The sequence below is a fragment of the Polypterus senegalus genome, chromosome 10 (assembly GCF_016835505.1).
Source record: "Polypterus senegalus isolate Bchr_013 chromosome 10, ASM1683550v1, whole genome shotgun sequence".
Taxonomy (NCBI): Eukaryota; Metazoa; Chordata; class Cladistia; order Polypteriformes; family Polypteridae; genus Polypterus; species Polypterus senegalus.
Genome location: NC_053163.1, coordinates 148893664 through 148907585, shown reverse-complemented (window position 1 = coordinate 148907585; position 13922 = coordinate 148893664). Strand labels below are relative to the sequence as shown.

The following is a 13922-nucleotide window of genomic DNA, read 5'->3' as shown; positions in this document are numbered from 1 at the left end:
TCCAACATACATTATGTCCACCACTTAATGAAATTAAAAGGCTTAAAAGAATTGAGGGATGTGCAGGGAGGGAGATGAAAGCCAAGTAAAGACTGCTGGGGAAAAAAACATGATGCAGGCTTCCTTCTAACTATGAGAGAGGCAAATTGTTTTATTTGCTGCTGAAAATCACTGACAGGGCAAGTGGTAGCTTACCTTAAACTCCTTCATGACAGTTGGTGCATGACCACCACTGTTATTATTCCAGCAATAAAAGCACTTATTGCAGGCCACGTAAATGGATCCGATCATTCACTTCAAAGAGCTGTTTTGTTCGCGACCGACACATCACTAATGTAGATTGATTAAAATATGATTGGATTCCCTCCTGTACAAAAAGAAACAAGGGCAATAATTGAGGTAAGGAAAGAGGGGATGCAAAGGAAGAGCTGAATTATTACTCAAATGATATTTAAAGAGAATTGTCTCGTGATATGCACTCACCCAGCCACCCTGATCCCTATGATCAAATGCTCCCTGATGTAGCTGATTGTCCAAGATATTATAGATCTCATCATATCTGGAGCTTTCTGCCGTAAACCCTAATCAAAATCCCAGAGAAACAATGTAGATATTTAATATTTGTTGAACAAACAGTTCAGTGTCTCCCCTAGTGGGGAAAAATAATTACAAAAGCATTGAAACTGCTCTCAAACAGAAGTCAAACGTACTTGAGTACTTTAAAAAGCTCAAAATATCAGAAAAGAGCATACCCATTCTTTTTTTTTTGGAAAAATGAATTTATATTTGTAAAACTCCATAATTTAAGTCCAGGTTTTCTCTTGACATTATTCCACTGAATACACAGTACAGGCAGAGCTAAATTATTACTCATATGATTAATTTAAAGATAATTGACTTGGTGATAAGCACTCACCCAACCACCCTGATCATATTGAACAAATGCTCCCTGATGTAGTTGATGGTCCAAGATATTACAAATGCCATAATTTCTGGAGTTTTCTGCAATAAAGCCTAATCAAAATACCAGAGGAACAGTGTAGATGTTTAATATATGTTGAACAAACAGTTCAGTGTCTCCCCTAGTGGGGAAAAAAATTTAACAAAAGCATTAAAACTGTTTCCAAATAGAAGTCATGAATTTTTTGAGTACTTAAAATAGCTCAAATATCAAAAAAGAGTAATTTATAGTAGAGATTTACTGCCACCAACTTAGAAGTACACAGCAGTGGACCTGCTTTGTCTCTGGGACTGATAAGGATGATTTTCTAGTCCTCATCATTCATAAGTCTGTAGAAATATTACTCCAGTTCCAAAAATAGTGCTGGTTACAATAGATGACTATTCTAGTATATTTTTTTCTGCTCTCCATGAAAACGTGAAATAAAAAATTTCTCTATCACCAATACTACAATAAACATGGAGTAAGTTATTATTTTTTTTAATGTTGAAGGAATACTCCACAATTAAATATATCCTTTTTACAGAGGAACACTTCACACAAAACTAAATGTAAGCGCCAATCTTAGAAAGTTAAAGCTTTGAGTTAAATTCATATTAGTGTTTGCTTAATTTGAATAGAATATAATTTCTTTCATAGTCATAGACAAGGTATAGTCTTTTCCTCTTTCTGCATTCTCTTTTTAATTAACTGTCTGCTTTTTCCTTTAAAAGAGATCTTTATAAAATAAGTTAGAATTATATTTGCATAGTGAAGTTCCATCTGACAGCTCTATCAAGTTTGTATAACATTTATAGCAGGTATAAATCGCTGTGTTTAGTCCTAACACAAAATAAAAAAAGGGGCTGCACGCTGTTTACAATTACCTGCCCACTTAAACAAGCATATTTCAAACCATATTCAAGGTAAAAGGCCTATTTATACTCCAAAACTGAACGGATGCAGACAGCTATAGATGTGGTCTTGAACCTTGTTTGTTCATACTTTTAACTCTGTGTGTGCGGGATTATGTAGATGCAGGACTATTCCATGTATGTGTCCTGGTATTCAAAATGATGTCCTAACACAAGTGCAGTCAATGCGCACAGGAACCTGCAGACAGAAAAATCTGGAGGTATGCAGTCACAGACGCACTCATCCGTACAACATGACCGCTTACATGTGGACAGGCAAATCACAAACAGACCTTAATGCTTTTAGATATATATATTTTTTTTATTTCAACCAAATCAACTACTGTTTTTAATTATCAGTCCAGCAATTATTTTTTTATTATGCCGATGATGAAGTGCGTGTTGTTTCTACAGCTGCTTGATTGTGATTGACCGCTAAAAACACATTAACATGGTTTTCTCATAGCTTCATTTTAGTTTAATACTGATGCTCTGTATATTCAATTCGTTATCATTATTATTCTTGGTGGCTCCGTAATCCATACTAACCCCTACTTTCTCTGCTGTTCTTTTTCCGGTTTTCTGTGGTGGTGATCTGCGCCCCAAACACCCAATCAAAGCACTGCGATGTCCCTACATTGATGGATTAAAGGCCAGGAGTCCACATGACTGTCATCATCAAGTTCTTCCATGTGAACCCTGAATACAATGAGGACTGATTGAGGTCATTGATGTTAGGTAGAATGCCTAGAGGGGGATGGGTGGTCTCATAGCCTTGGAACCCCTGCAGATTTTTTTTTCTCCAGCCCTCTGGAATTTTTTTGTTTTTTCTGTTCACACTGGCCATCGGATTTTACTTTTATTCAATGTTAGTCAGTGTTCCCTAATTCTATTTTCTTATTTATTTTGTCTTTTTTCATCATGTACAGCACTTTTGAGCTTCATCATTTGTATGAAAATGTGCCATAGAAAGTTGTTGTTGTTGCAATGTTAAGCCAGCATTCAAAGTCAAGCTAAGTGCTATTGTTTTATCAGATTGTTTTGCCCTTAAGTACATGATATAGAAGTCTGTTTCCCTGCGCTGGCAGCTGACTACAAGTAAGAAAATCTATTTTTATGAGAACATGAGCTCCAAGTAAAATATATGGATGACTCTTCAACAAGATGGCCTTACAACTAGTTTCCCAATTAACATCCACTCTGTTACCAAAATTGTTCATAATGAACTAAAAGGTTAAAACATTACAAAACAACTGAATGTTTTATGTAACTGTATTCCCTGTTTAACACCCTGAAATCTTCTGGAACCTGTTTTCTCTAATATTCCAAAGTCTTAATTTGCTTCTCTCAGGGAATGTTCATTAAGCCTTTACTTTTGTCAGCCTCTTTTACATCAGAGTCAGATCAGGAGCTTATTCAGGGGGCGTAAGAACACGCAGGTGGCCAGTTGCTGTGTGCTACAACATGCCGGCAGTGATCAATCCACATGTGCTGTTCAAGGCATGCACGGGGACCATTGAGAAAAGATGAGTGTTCATGGCTCAGCTTGCAGAGGAACTTCGTTGTTGCATCTTACTAGAAAAGGCGATGGAAGAAGAAAAGGAGAATTCAACATCGACAAGCTTCTGTTACAGACAGCCGCTTTCCCCAGGAAAGTAAACTTAGTCAGTGTCACCCCACGCCGCCCCTCCTGATCTGACTCTAAGTAGCAGCTCCAGCATAAATTCACACCCGATCTGACGCTGTTTGTTTTCAAATAATATTGCATTAGTGCGATGATGTTTTCACATATATTGTCTCTTTCTTTCAGGTGTGTAATAGAAACAACAGCATAGAGAGAAGTGTGTACATTGTAACAGGTACACACGTTGTAAATGTAGGAAGGACGATCCTTGCGTGTGTGAACTATTAACATTTGAATCTGATGATTGCATATAGCGCTGAACTTACTGCTCTGTACTATTCTGTCCTCTGCATGTCCTGGAGTACAAAAGAAACAGCATACAGCAACATATGGGGACTGGCAAGATTGGGGAAATAAAAAAAAACACACGTCACTGATTACAAACCGCAAGATGTTATGCTAATGAATATGAATAATATTGCATCTGTGCCACAATATTTTCTGAAATTTACTATACAGGTCATAAAATGAATAATTCCAAATATCATATATACCTATGTCTGTTTTTTTTTGACATCAGTAACCATAAGGTGCATACTAATTCAGCGTGAGCAGGAACACTCAATAAAACTGAATAAAAAAAAAAAAATATCAAGTGATGGTGAGATATGAAGAAGGCAGATTCGCCAGCGTCTGTGTGTCAGCTTTTATCCCTCCAGATGAGAGAATGTCCAGTTCCATTGTCTCAAAACACCACTCACATCTCCAGTTATTCGCAGTTTCAAATGAAAACTAACAGCGTCGGATCCCTGGGGTGGGGGTGGTAGTATGGATCGTGATCGTGATTTAGAGAGAATAAAATTGAAAAGAAAAAAAAAAAAAAAAAGGTAACTTTTACAAGTCCTATAAATTAACACCGTGTGTTACAGACGCAAACCAAGTGTATGTGTGTACTGTATAATATTAACAATAAGAGCAGCTCACTACTGAAAACAGCAAATATAGGAGTGAGTTGGGATCGAACCTTGGACTCTTGATTACAAGTCAGCAAATCTTACTGCTATGCCCCGGAAGCTGTTGTCTTTTCTTTGAACCTTCTGTGAAAGTGTTTATTTGATCTATGGACTTTAAGCTTCATACATTATACAGTTTATGCCTAAATTTTGTCGTTTACTACTAAAACATGAAAAACGTTTCTGTTTTAAAAATGTATTTACACAGATTACTGTAGAAACGGAACACACATGAAATGCGTGTTTTCCAAATAACAATCTATTATTTCCACTCTAAAACTCCACTTCACTCCCAGATAATCAATCAAGGCATGAGCTGGGAGAAGTTTGTGCATGTTCTAAGTCGGTGGGGGGATGGAATACCTGGCTGCTTTCTGCTTGTCTTTATCGGCACATTTACAGGACAAAGGACGCTGGCGAAGAGGTGCGAACAGATTTAAGGTGGGTTGGATCTAAGAGTTTTTTCATAGGCTCTGGTAATTCTAGTGTTAAATAACTGAGCAGTCAAAACTATGCTTGTTATCAAAGAGTATGACAGCTATGAAGGGAGGAAACAAAAAGAAAAATGACAATAGTGTCTTAAATTAATTTAGAAATAAATTGGATAGCTGTTTTTTAATCTATAACTGGATACTATAGTTTGCTTGAATAGATGAGATTCATTATAATATGTAAAAAGTAAGAGAGTAATAGTTAACTCAGGGCTAACCTTCATTGCCAACTTGCATGCAAAATAAAACAACGCAAGCATGTGGCCCAAGGTCAATGTCCCATCATAAAATATATGAGCTGCAACCTGAAAGAATACCCCTCTGCTTAGTTGGATGGCTAAGCTGTTGATCTTTCTGCAAAACTAAAAAAGTAAAGCATGAGCGAAAGATAAATAAATGCAAATTGCAATAGGCTACATTTTAAATGTTGTTGAATGATGCAGGCAAGATATAAAAGATGCAAAAATATTAAAATGGGTTTGGGAGGGCATGATTAAAGACAGAAGTAAAAAGTCACCTTACTGCTGAAGTTCTGTGTTGCTTGCGATCATCTTGCAATATTCATTTAGTCTCTTTTCCACTTTCTTATGGTTGGGGTCAATGTGCTGTACAAAACTGAGATCACTATCGGACACAGTCAGTGCCGTTTCGTGATACTCGCGATCATGAATAAAACTCCAATGGAAATAAAGAAAATGAGCACTAACCATTTAGAGAAATAGCAAAGTCAGGTACAAGACATTATAGAAGTGCCAAATGAGTCAATAATTTCAGATTAAAAGTTTCAATGCTAAAATAATTACTTATGTGAATATAGTTGAATATGGAATAAAAGTTATGAGGCCTATGCTTTCAATTGAGACCGACCAACCTTAAAAGGAAACTTGAACTGGCCATTTTTTAGATTGACTGAATCTAAATATATAGGATAATTGGTGGGCAGAGGTTCCGTACGACCACAATGTGGCAAAGCTGATGCCATTAAGAATTGGCCTTGTTCGAAAACCGAGCATCAAGACCATGCTTTCTTGAGGTTACCGGGGTATCATCGCCGGTTTGTTCCTTACTTCTCTGAGAGGGTGGTGATAGGAGATGAAAAGTCAGAAGCCTAATTCCGTGCCCTAAAACAGGCCATCATATCAGCACCTATATTAATTACACCTAACTTTTCCTCATACAGTATTTTATTTTGCAGACCGACAATTCAGACAGGTCTTGGAGCCATGCTGAGCCAAACCATCGATGGTGTTGAACACCCTATCATGTATCTCAGCCAGAAACTACTGGATCGTGAGACAAGGTCTCTGTTGATCTTATTACAGTGCATTGCAGACACTGAAGCTGCTCATTACAGTGGAGATTTTAAAGTGTTATAATAATAAAAAGAAAATCAGCATCTCGAAAGTTATTTGCGGCTTGCATTAATGAGAATGTGTTGGCATACAAAAAGAGTCCAGTATCTGTGAATGAATGAATCAGAGCTTTTAGAGTACTAGAGATGTGTTTAGAAAAACTGCTCTGTCAATGAAAAAGCTGAGCACTGGGAGAGAAAAAAATGTTCGGACTACATGGTGAAGACATGCAGCTGTTTTACTAATGAAAATAACAAGCGAACCATTCAAATTACAAAAAGGAAGATGGGCACAAACAGACCTGCCAAAGCACACAGCTAAAAAAAGCAGCACACCCTTTACAATTAACTGTCTGCTTTTACCTTTGAATGAGATCTTTTTCAAATAAGTTAAAATTATATTCGCACAGTGAGGTTCAATCTGACAGCTCTATTATGTACAACGTTTATAGTGGGGATAATCACTGTGTTCAGGCTGAAATAAGTGCATTTCAAATTATATTCAAGGTAATGGCCTATTTATACTCCAAAACTGAACCAAACTGAATAAATCCAGTATTGTTTATACTGCAATTTTACGTGTGTGGAACTATTTAGTTGCAAGATTGTTCCATGCATGCACACTAGTATTCAAAATGGTGGCCTAACTCAGCTTCTGTTCAAACACCTCTGTTTTAATTGTGTAGAGCTGGGGTCTCCCCTTTCCAAGTAGCTTGCCAAAGGGTTAATGAATCCTACATAAAACTTGATTAGTCAAATTAGGGGTGGGTGATCTTTCCAAAAAATCATATCACAATCCTTTTAACACAAAATCACGATCCACAATCTGAATTGCAATCTATCTTTTCAATGTGGCATAACAAGAATATCCGGACTCAAACATATCAAGACCTAAGTAACACTTTATTTTAAATATGAAACAAAGTTTAACTCAATTGTTCTCTTGTTCGCTAGCTAAGTGGAGTTAAGGCACACGCCCCGATGCTGGCGAGTGAGTGAGGAGAGCCCCACTCCCCAGGGGCCCGTTGCGTGTTTCTCAGATTCACACAAATAAATCGGTACCACAAGTGAACTATGATACATAGCGAAATGAGAGAAGTCGCAAAAATCATCCGGAATGTTCAGGCAAATTATAGAAACAAACCCGATCTAAATCCGTTAAGTAGTTCTCTCGTGAAAAGCGGACAGAGAGACACTGGATTTTATATCTTATATATTAGTAAACCTTCAAAATAATGTGCTGTTTAAGTCTCAACAGCATTCTCAGCATTTCTGGAGCTTAGTAAAGCCAGATAATTATAAGAATGTTCACCAAGCAGCTCTGAAAATGTCTGCTTTCTGGATCTCCATACCTCTGTGAGTCTGACATGGTTGTCGTGAAATCAAAGTTCAGAACAAGACTGTCAGACGAACATTTAAATGACTCCAGAAGAGTGAACTTGAGTGGCTCTACCACTCTACCATACACCGCAGTGCCTGTCCTCTGACTAACTAAAAAACACATCACACATGCAACTGGACATGTGAATAAAGTGAAACAGTGACATGGAACAGAATGACAAATGAATAAGTCATATCTGTGGATTTGGAATTGCACTGTTTTGTTTGACAGCATTCAATAGTGTGAGATACACTAGAAAATGCATACAGACATACAAAATGCACTTACAGGTGAACTAAATATTTTTTGTGACGTTTTAATGGAAAATGTGAGTTGTGGACACCAACATTTTGTAAATGTTCAGGCAAAACAAGCTTATTCAGTTTGTTTGGGTTGAAATAAGCTATGAGAATAAACGTTAGAAAACAGGAGTAGCTCTCGGCCATTGTCATGTAACTCTCAGGGGTTGGAGGGCATGCACAGTTAATGTGCACAGGAACACGCAGACACAAAAATCAAGAGGTATGGAGTCGCAGACGCCCTCATCCGCACAACATGACTGCTTATGAAGTCTGCATCATGCACACAGGCTAAGTAACAATGGACTTTAATGCTTTTAGATATCTTTTTTTTTTTTTCTTTTTAAATTTCAACCCAGATCAACTACTGTTTTAACTATCAGGCTAGCAATTTTTTTTTTTTATAATGTTGATGATGTGTGTGTTTTTTCTATAGCTGCTTGATTGTGCAATGTTAAGCCAGCAGTCAAAGTCACGCTAAGTGCTATTTTTTGTTAGATTGCTTTGTACTTGGGTACATGATATGGAGGCTTCTTTTTCTGGGCTGGCAGCGGACTATGAATTAGAAAATCTATGCTTATGAGAACATGCGCTCCTTGTAAAATACATGCACTACTTTTCAACAAGATAGACTGCACTAGTTTCCCAATTAACATCCATGCCGTTATCAAAATTCTTCATGCTGAAAAAAAGGTAAAATACTACTAAACAACTGAATACTTTATGTAATTGTATGCTCTGAATTCTTCTGGAACCTGTTTTCTCAGTATTCCAAAGCCTTAGTTTGAATCTCTCAACGAATGTTCATTGTGCCTTTACTTTTTCAGACTCTTTTACATATATAATTCTGATACAGTAACAGGTTCATTTTTAAAAAATAAAAAATACTATAATTAAAGGGCGGCACGGCGGCACAGTGGTAGCGCTCCTGCCTCGCAGTAAGGAAACCTTGGGTTGCTTCCCGGGTCATCCCTGCGTGGAGTTTGTCTGTTCTCACCGTGTCTGCGTGGGTTTCCCCCCACAGTCAAAAGACATGCAGGTCAGGTACATTGGCAATTCTAAATTGTCCCTGCTGTGTGCTTGGTGTGTGTGTGCCCTGCGGTGGCCTGGCGCCCTGCCCGGGGTTTGTTTCCTGCCTTGCACCCTGTGTTGGCTGGAATTGGCTCCAGCAGACCCCCGTGACCCTGTAGTTAGGATATAGCGGGTTGGATAATGGATGGATGGACTATAATTAAAATACTGTAATTATTTTCATGTTCGTTTCTAAATCTTGGTAATAACACCAAATGTGAAGTTCAGCCTATTTTTTAAAAATAACTGAGAGGTCAAAACTGTGGTTGTTATCAACAAGCTTAATGGTTTTTAAAAGGAAAAAACAAAAAGAAAAATTACATAAATCTCTTAAAATAATTAAGAAATACATTTAATTTTTTTTTTATCTTTAACTGGATACTATAGTTTGCTTGGATAGATGAGATTCATTATAATATGCAAAAAAAAGTAAGAGAACAGTAGTTAACTCAGGACTAACCTTTATTGCCAACTTGCATGCAAAGTAAAATAATGGCACCACGCGGCCCCAGTTCAATTTGTTGTCTTTAAAGAACTGTGCTGAAACCTGTACGAATATCTCTTTGCTTGGCTGGAGGTTGTTAATCATTCTGGAAAGAGGAAAGAATAAGGGATGAGTGAATGGTGCATAAATGCAAATTGCAATAAGCCAAATTTAAATGTTGCATAATGCAAATGAGATATTAAAAGGTGCAAAATTATTAATATGGATTTGGGAAGGCATGATTAAAGACATCTTACTATTGAAGTTCTGAATCACTCTTGATCATCACACAATATTCATTTATTCCCTTTGCCACCTTTTTAAGGATGGGGGTCAGCATGGTTAGTACAGTTTCATGAGACACGAGATCATCAACAAAACTGAAAAGGAAAAAAAAAGAGCATTAACCATTTAGAGAAATAGCAAAGTCAGGGACAAGACACAACAGAAGTACAAATGGGCCAATAATTGAGATTTAAACTTTTAATGCTAAAATAATTACTCATTTGAATATAGTTGAATGTGGATTAAAAGTGATGAGGCATGTGCTGAGAAGGTAAACCTTAAAAAGAAAGCTTTAGCTGTCCATTTTCAGAGTAAGTTATTTACTAAACTTTAATACAAATGTAAAATCTTGAACATACTTTGGTTCTCAATATTGATACAAGTTCCATGTTTATTACAACAACACTTTATTTCATGTAGAGCCTGAAACCAAACAAAGAATGCCTCAATTACTATTGATTAGTAATTACTATTAAATATAAAAAAATGCAAAATATGATAATGTGAGTTTATACAAAATAGATCAATAAATGTATATTCAAAATGTAAAACTATTACCATATCAAAAAACTGAATGCTATTCTCTACAGTCATCCTGCAACACAAAAAGTGCACCCTTTTACTTTTGTAATCTAGACTTAAAAATAATTGATAAAATTTGGTTTTAAAAGGTTAGACTTAATTTAAATAAGGGTTAAAATGTAAATGTAAATCATTGCATAAAGCACAATCCCGGTTTGCTCTTTGTTATTTACAGAAAAACAAAACAAAATTAAAACAGTACATATATATATATTTTTAATTATCAGTATATTGAAAGCTAAAAGTTTAGGATATTGCAGAAGTGCTTTGTTTTGAAGCCTGATTACTTTTTTTTTAATTAAAAATTGTAATATACTATGGTGGTGTGTAAATTTGTAGCACATATTTCATGTCCTGTTTCAAACCTTACCACTTCATCTAATTAACAAATATGTGTTATTATTACTTAAATAAAAATATAGACATAAAACATTTATAGTTTACATACATAAAACTTGCAGTATAAAATACATCCAAAATAGCTACTTAAAAGCAACAAGTGACATTCATCTTTTTTTCCTTTTACTGTACACTTCTAGGGATCCAGTTACATCATTTGAAGGGCTGCAGATTAAAATGATTTTAAAATGATACACAATGGGCATGTGAAGATCATTAAGAGTCATGCATAACAGTTTCTAGGATTGAAATTACATTTCAGTAGAACCAAACCATCTATAATATAAACATATAGGGAAAAAATACAAAGAAGCATGTTCTCCCAGTGCCGGGTGTGAAACTCGGTTGACTGTTAGTTCCATTTTAGAAACAGAATACCAGCTTTCAAAAGTTAATAATAAATAACATGTTTAATCAAAAAGAACACACATATAGTCTAAGTTATATGATTAGGAGTTTAGTTTTCACTAACTTTTCAAATTAATACTGAAATATATCCAGAACTATCGGTCAGCCACATTTATTTCTTACAATGACCTGCAATCCACAATAGCCAGAAATCCGCAGCATCTTGAGAACAAAGTCACCGGCTACATCGGCTCTGGATATTCTCACTTCCGTAAGTAGATTGTTTTATCAGAAAGTCTTATTTTTATTGAATGAACTCAAAACGATGTTCGGACAAAAAGGAGATCTTGATATGCCATTCGTATTAAAACGTTTAGTTTCCCGTGAGAATAGCTTTTGCAATGGCAAGTAACAAATGAAAAGGACAAACATTTGAAAAAGTCGGTTTAATTATGAGACAAAGAAACGATATTCAATCACGGCCAGTTATACGTTGCACGGTCGCGCTGTAAGACCAAACAAAAAATCAAAATTCAATGCGATCTTGAAGAAAAGTTCATTCCAAATATTGTTTTTACTTAAGTTTTAAAATGAAAAGTGAACATAATGCATATGTAACAATTCCCATAAAAAAAAACACTTTAAATTGTATTTCTAAAGGATCAAACCCGGGGTTGGTGAGTGGAGCCCCCCTAGTAATAACACTAAAAAGCAGGCTTAATATGCATATATTTAATATATAATTCAAGAAATGCTAAGGTTGTAAAGTGCATGCTGACCACTGCACTGAACCGGAAGAACTGCAGCTATGGAGTATGTCGATTCCTCGTATTCTTAAGACTTATAACCGCAAATAAACAAACCGTAAAATTACTCCTAATGGCAGTCCACGATACTCAAAAATAGAACGTAAGTAAAGGAAATAAATGACTGTGTTCTGTCTGTGTCCGAAATCCGCAATAAGCCAATGATGAAAAGGACTCCGATGCATCTTTTAAAAGTGAATGCTGCGGCAAGTGTGAAGTCGACCTAACATTTCTGTCGTTAGACGGCGAGAACTTCGGCAGCCTATTAAGACTTTTTTTTCAATGGTAGTAGAGCGCCTCGCTTTCTTTTCAGTTTTTTCTTAATTAGGTCATTATACAAAGCCTGTTGTCATTCTAACTACAAGTTCACGGCTGCCGGTGTGCCTGGCAGTGCATAAACGAGACGACCATCAGGGAGGCATTTGAATGCCAAACGCATTTGTCATTTATGGACAGAATTTATACACAACGAAACGCATACTAAAGGCGACTTTTAAGAAAACGGAACGGTCACAGTGGGCCGTATGTAAAATGTGTAGAATACGGAGGACGTGGGCCGCGTTAAAAAGGTCCAAGGCCGACCTAAAGTATGACACTACGGTCCTAACGGTACGAAAATGAATTATCGCGCATGCTTAGAATTTCTAATAAACATATTCAAACACATTTTTATAGTCGCGCGGTGCTCATTCGCAACGGGTGGACCCGAAAAAAAGAAACGCCGTTTATTCGTAAATCAGGAACGTGAATAAAAGACAGAAAATAAGCAAAAACAAGCCAGTTTCCTGTCGACGACACACCTGCCAATTTTCAACTAAATTTAAGACAGATATGTGTTTTTAATGAAGTATTAACATTCGGATACACTCAATGGAAAGAAGAAAAACATTTTAAAATGTCCGTTCCTCCCGCATTAGGTAACAATCATTCAATCCGCGTCAGTCTGCGCCGTTACTCGGTATTCGATTAATTATGAAAATATAATTCACATATTAGATGAATATAAAAACAGAAATCAACCTCTTCTGAAGAACAGTAGATGCGTCCGTGAAAATGAAATTTGTAAAGAGGAAATCAAACGCTTACAGCGAAGTGCCCGTAAACTTCGCCGCGCACAAACAAAATGGCAGACAAACAACTGCATCCCGCTTTCGTTCACTTTCTTTTCTGATGTGTGACGTCACAGTCACAATACGCATGCGCCAATTGTTAAGCTTGCTCAAAATGATACATCATTGAAGAAGTCCTCTTCTTGCTACACTACTGTATATTGTCAAAGGTATTGGGACGCCCCTCCAAATCATTGAAGTCAGGTGTTCCAATCACTTTCATGGTCACAGGAGTATAAAATCAAACCTCTAGCCATGCAGGTGGCTTCTACAAACATTTCTGACAGAATGGATTGCTCTTTGGAGCTCAGGGAATTCAAGCGTGGTACTGTGATAGGATGCCACCTGTGCAATAAGTCAATTTGCTACTAAATATTCCACAGTCAACTATTAGTGGTATTATAACAAAGTGGAAGCAATTGGGAACAACAGCAACTCAGCCATGAAGTGGTAGGCCACGTCAAATCACATTGTGGGGACAATGCATGCTGAGGTGTGCAGAAGGCGCCAACTTTCTGCAGAGTCAATAGCTACAGACCTCCAATAGCTCAAGAACAGTGCAGCGTAGAGAGAGAGCTTCATGGAATGGATTTCCATGGCTGATCAGTTGCATCACCAAGTGCAGTGGTGTAAGCCCACCGCCACCGGACTCTCGAGCAATGGAGACGTGTCCTCTGGAGTGATGAATCACTCAATACAATGGACGAGTCTGGGTTTGGCAGTTGCCAGGAGAACAGTACTTGCCTGACTGCATTGTGCCAAGTGTAAAGTTTGGTGGAGGGGAGATTACAGTGTGGGGTTGTTTTTCAGGGGTTGGACTTGGCC

General features: G+C 36.9%; 1 long non-coding RNA gene across 2 annotated transcripts; it reads right to left on the bottom strand.

Moving 5' to 3' along the window:
* Positions 1-511: 511 nt before the first annotated feature.
* Positions 512-13098, bottom strand: LOC120536294. 2 transcript variants are annotated; one of them, XR_005635095.1, is made up of 4 exons: positions 13009-13098; positions 9826-9948; positions 9545-9674; positions 512-581 (listed from the first exon to the last, which is right to left on the bottom strand). It is a non-coding gene; the product is annotated as an uncharacterized LOC120536294 (long non-coding RNA). The 2 variants fall into 2 exon arrangements; XR_005635096.1 differs by lacking the exon at positions 13009-13098 and adding an exon at positions 10213-10272.
* Positions 13099-13922: the final 824 nt, after the last annotated feature.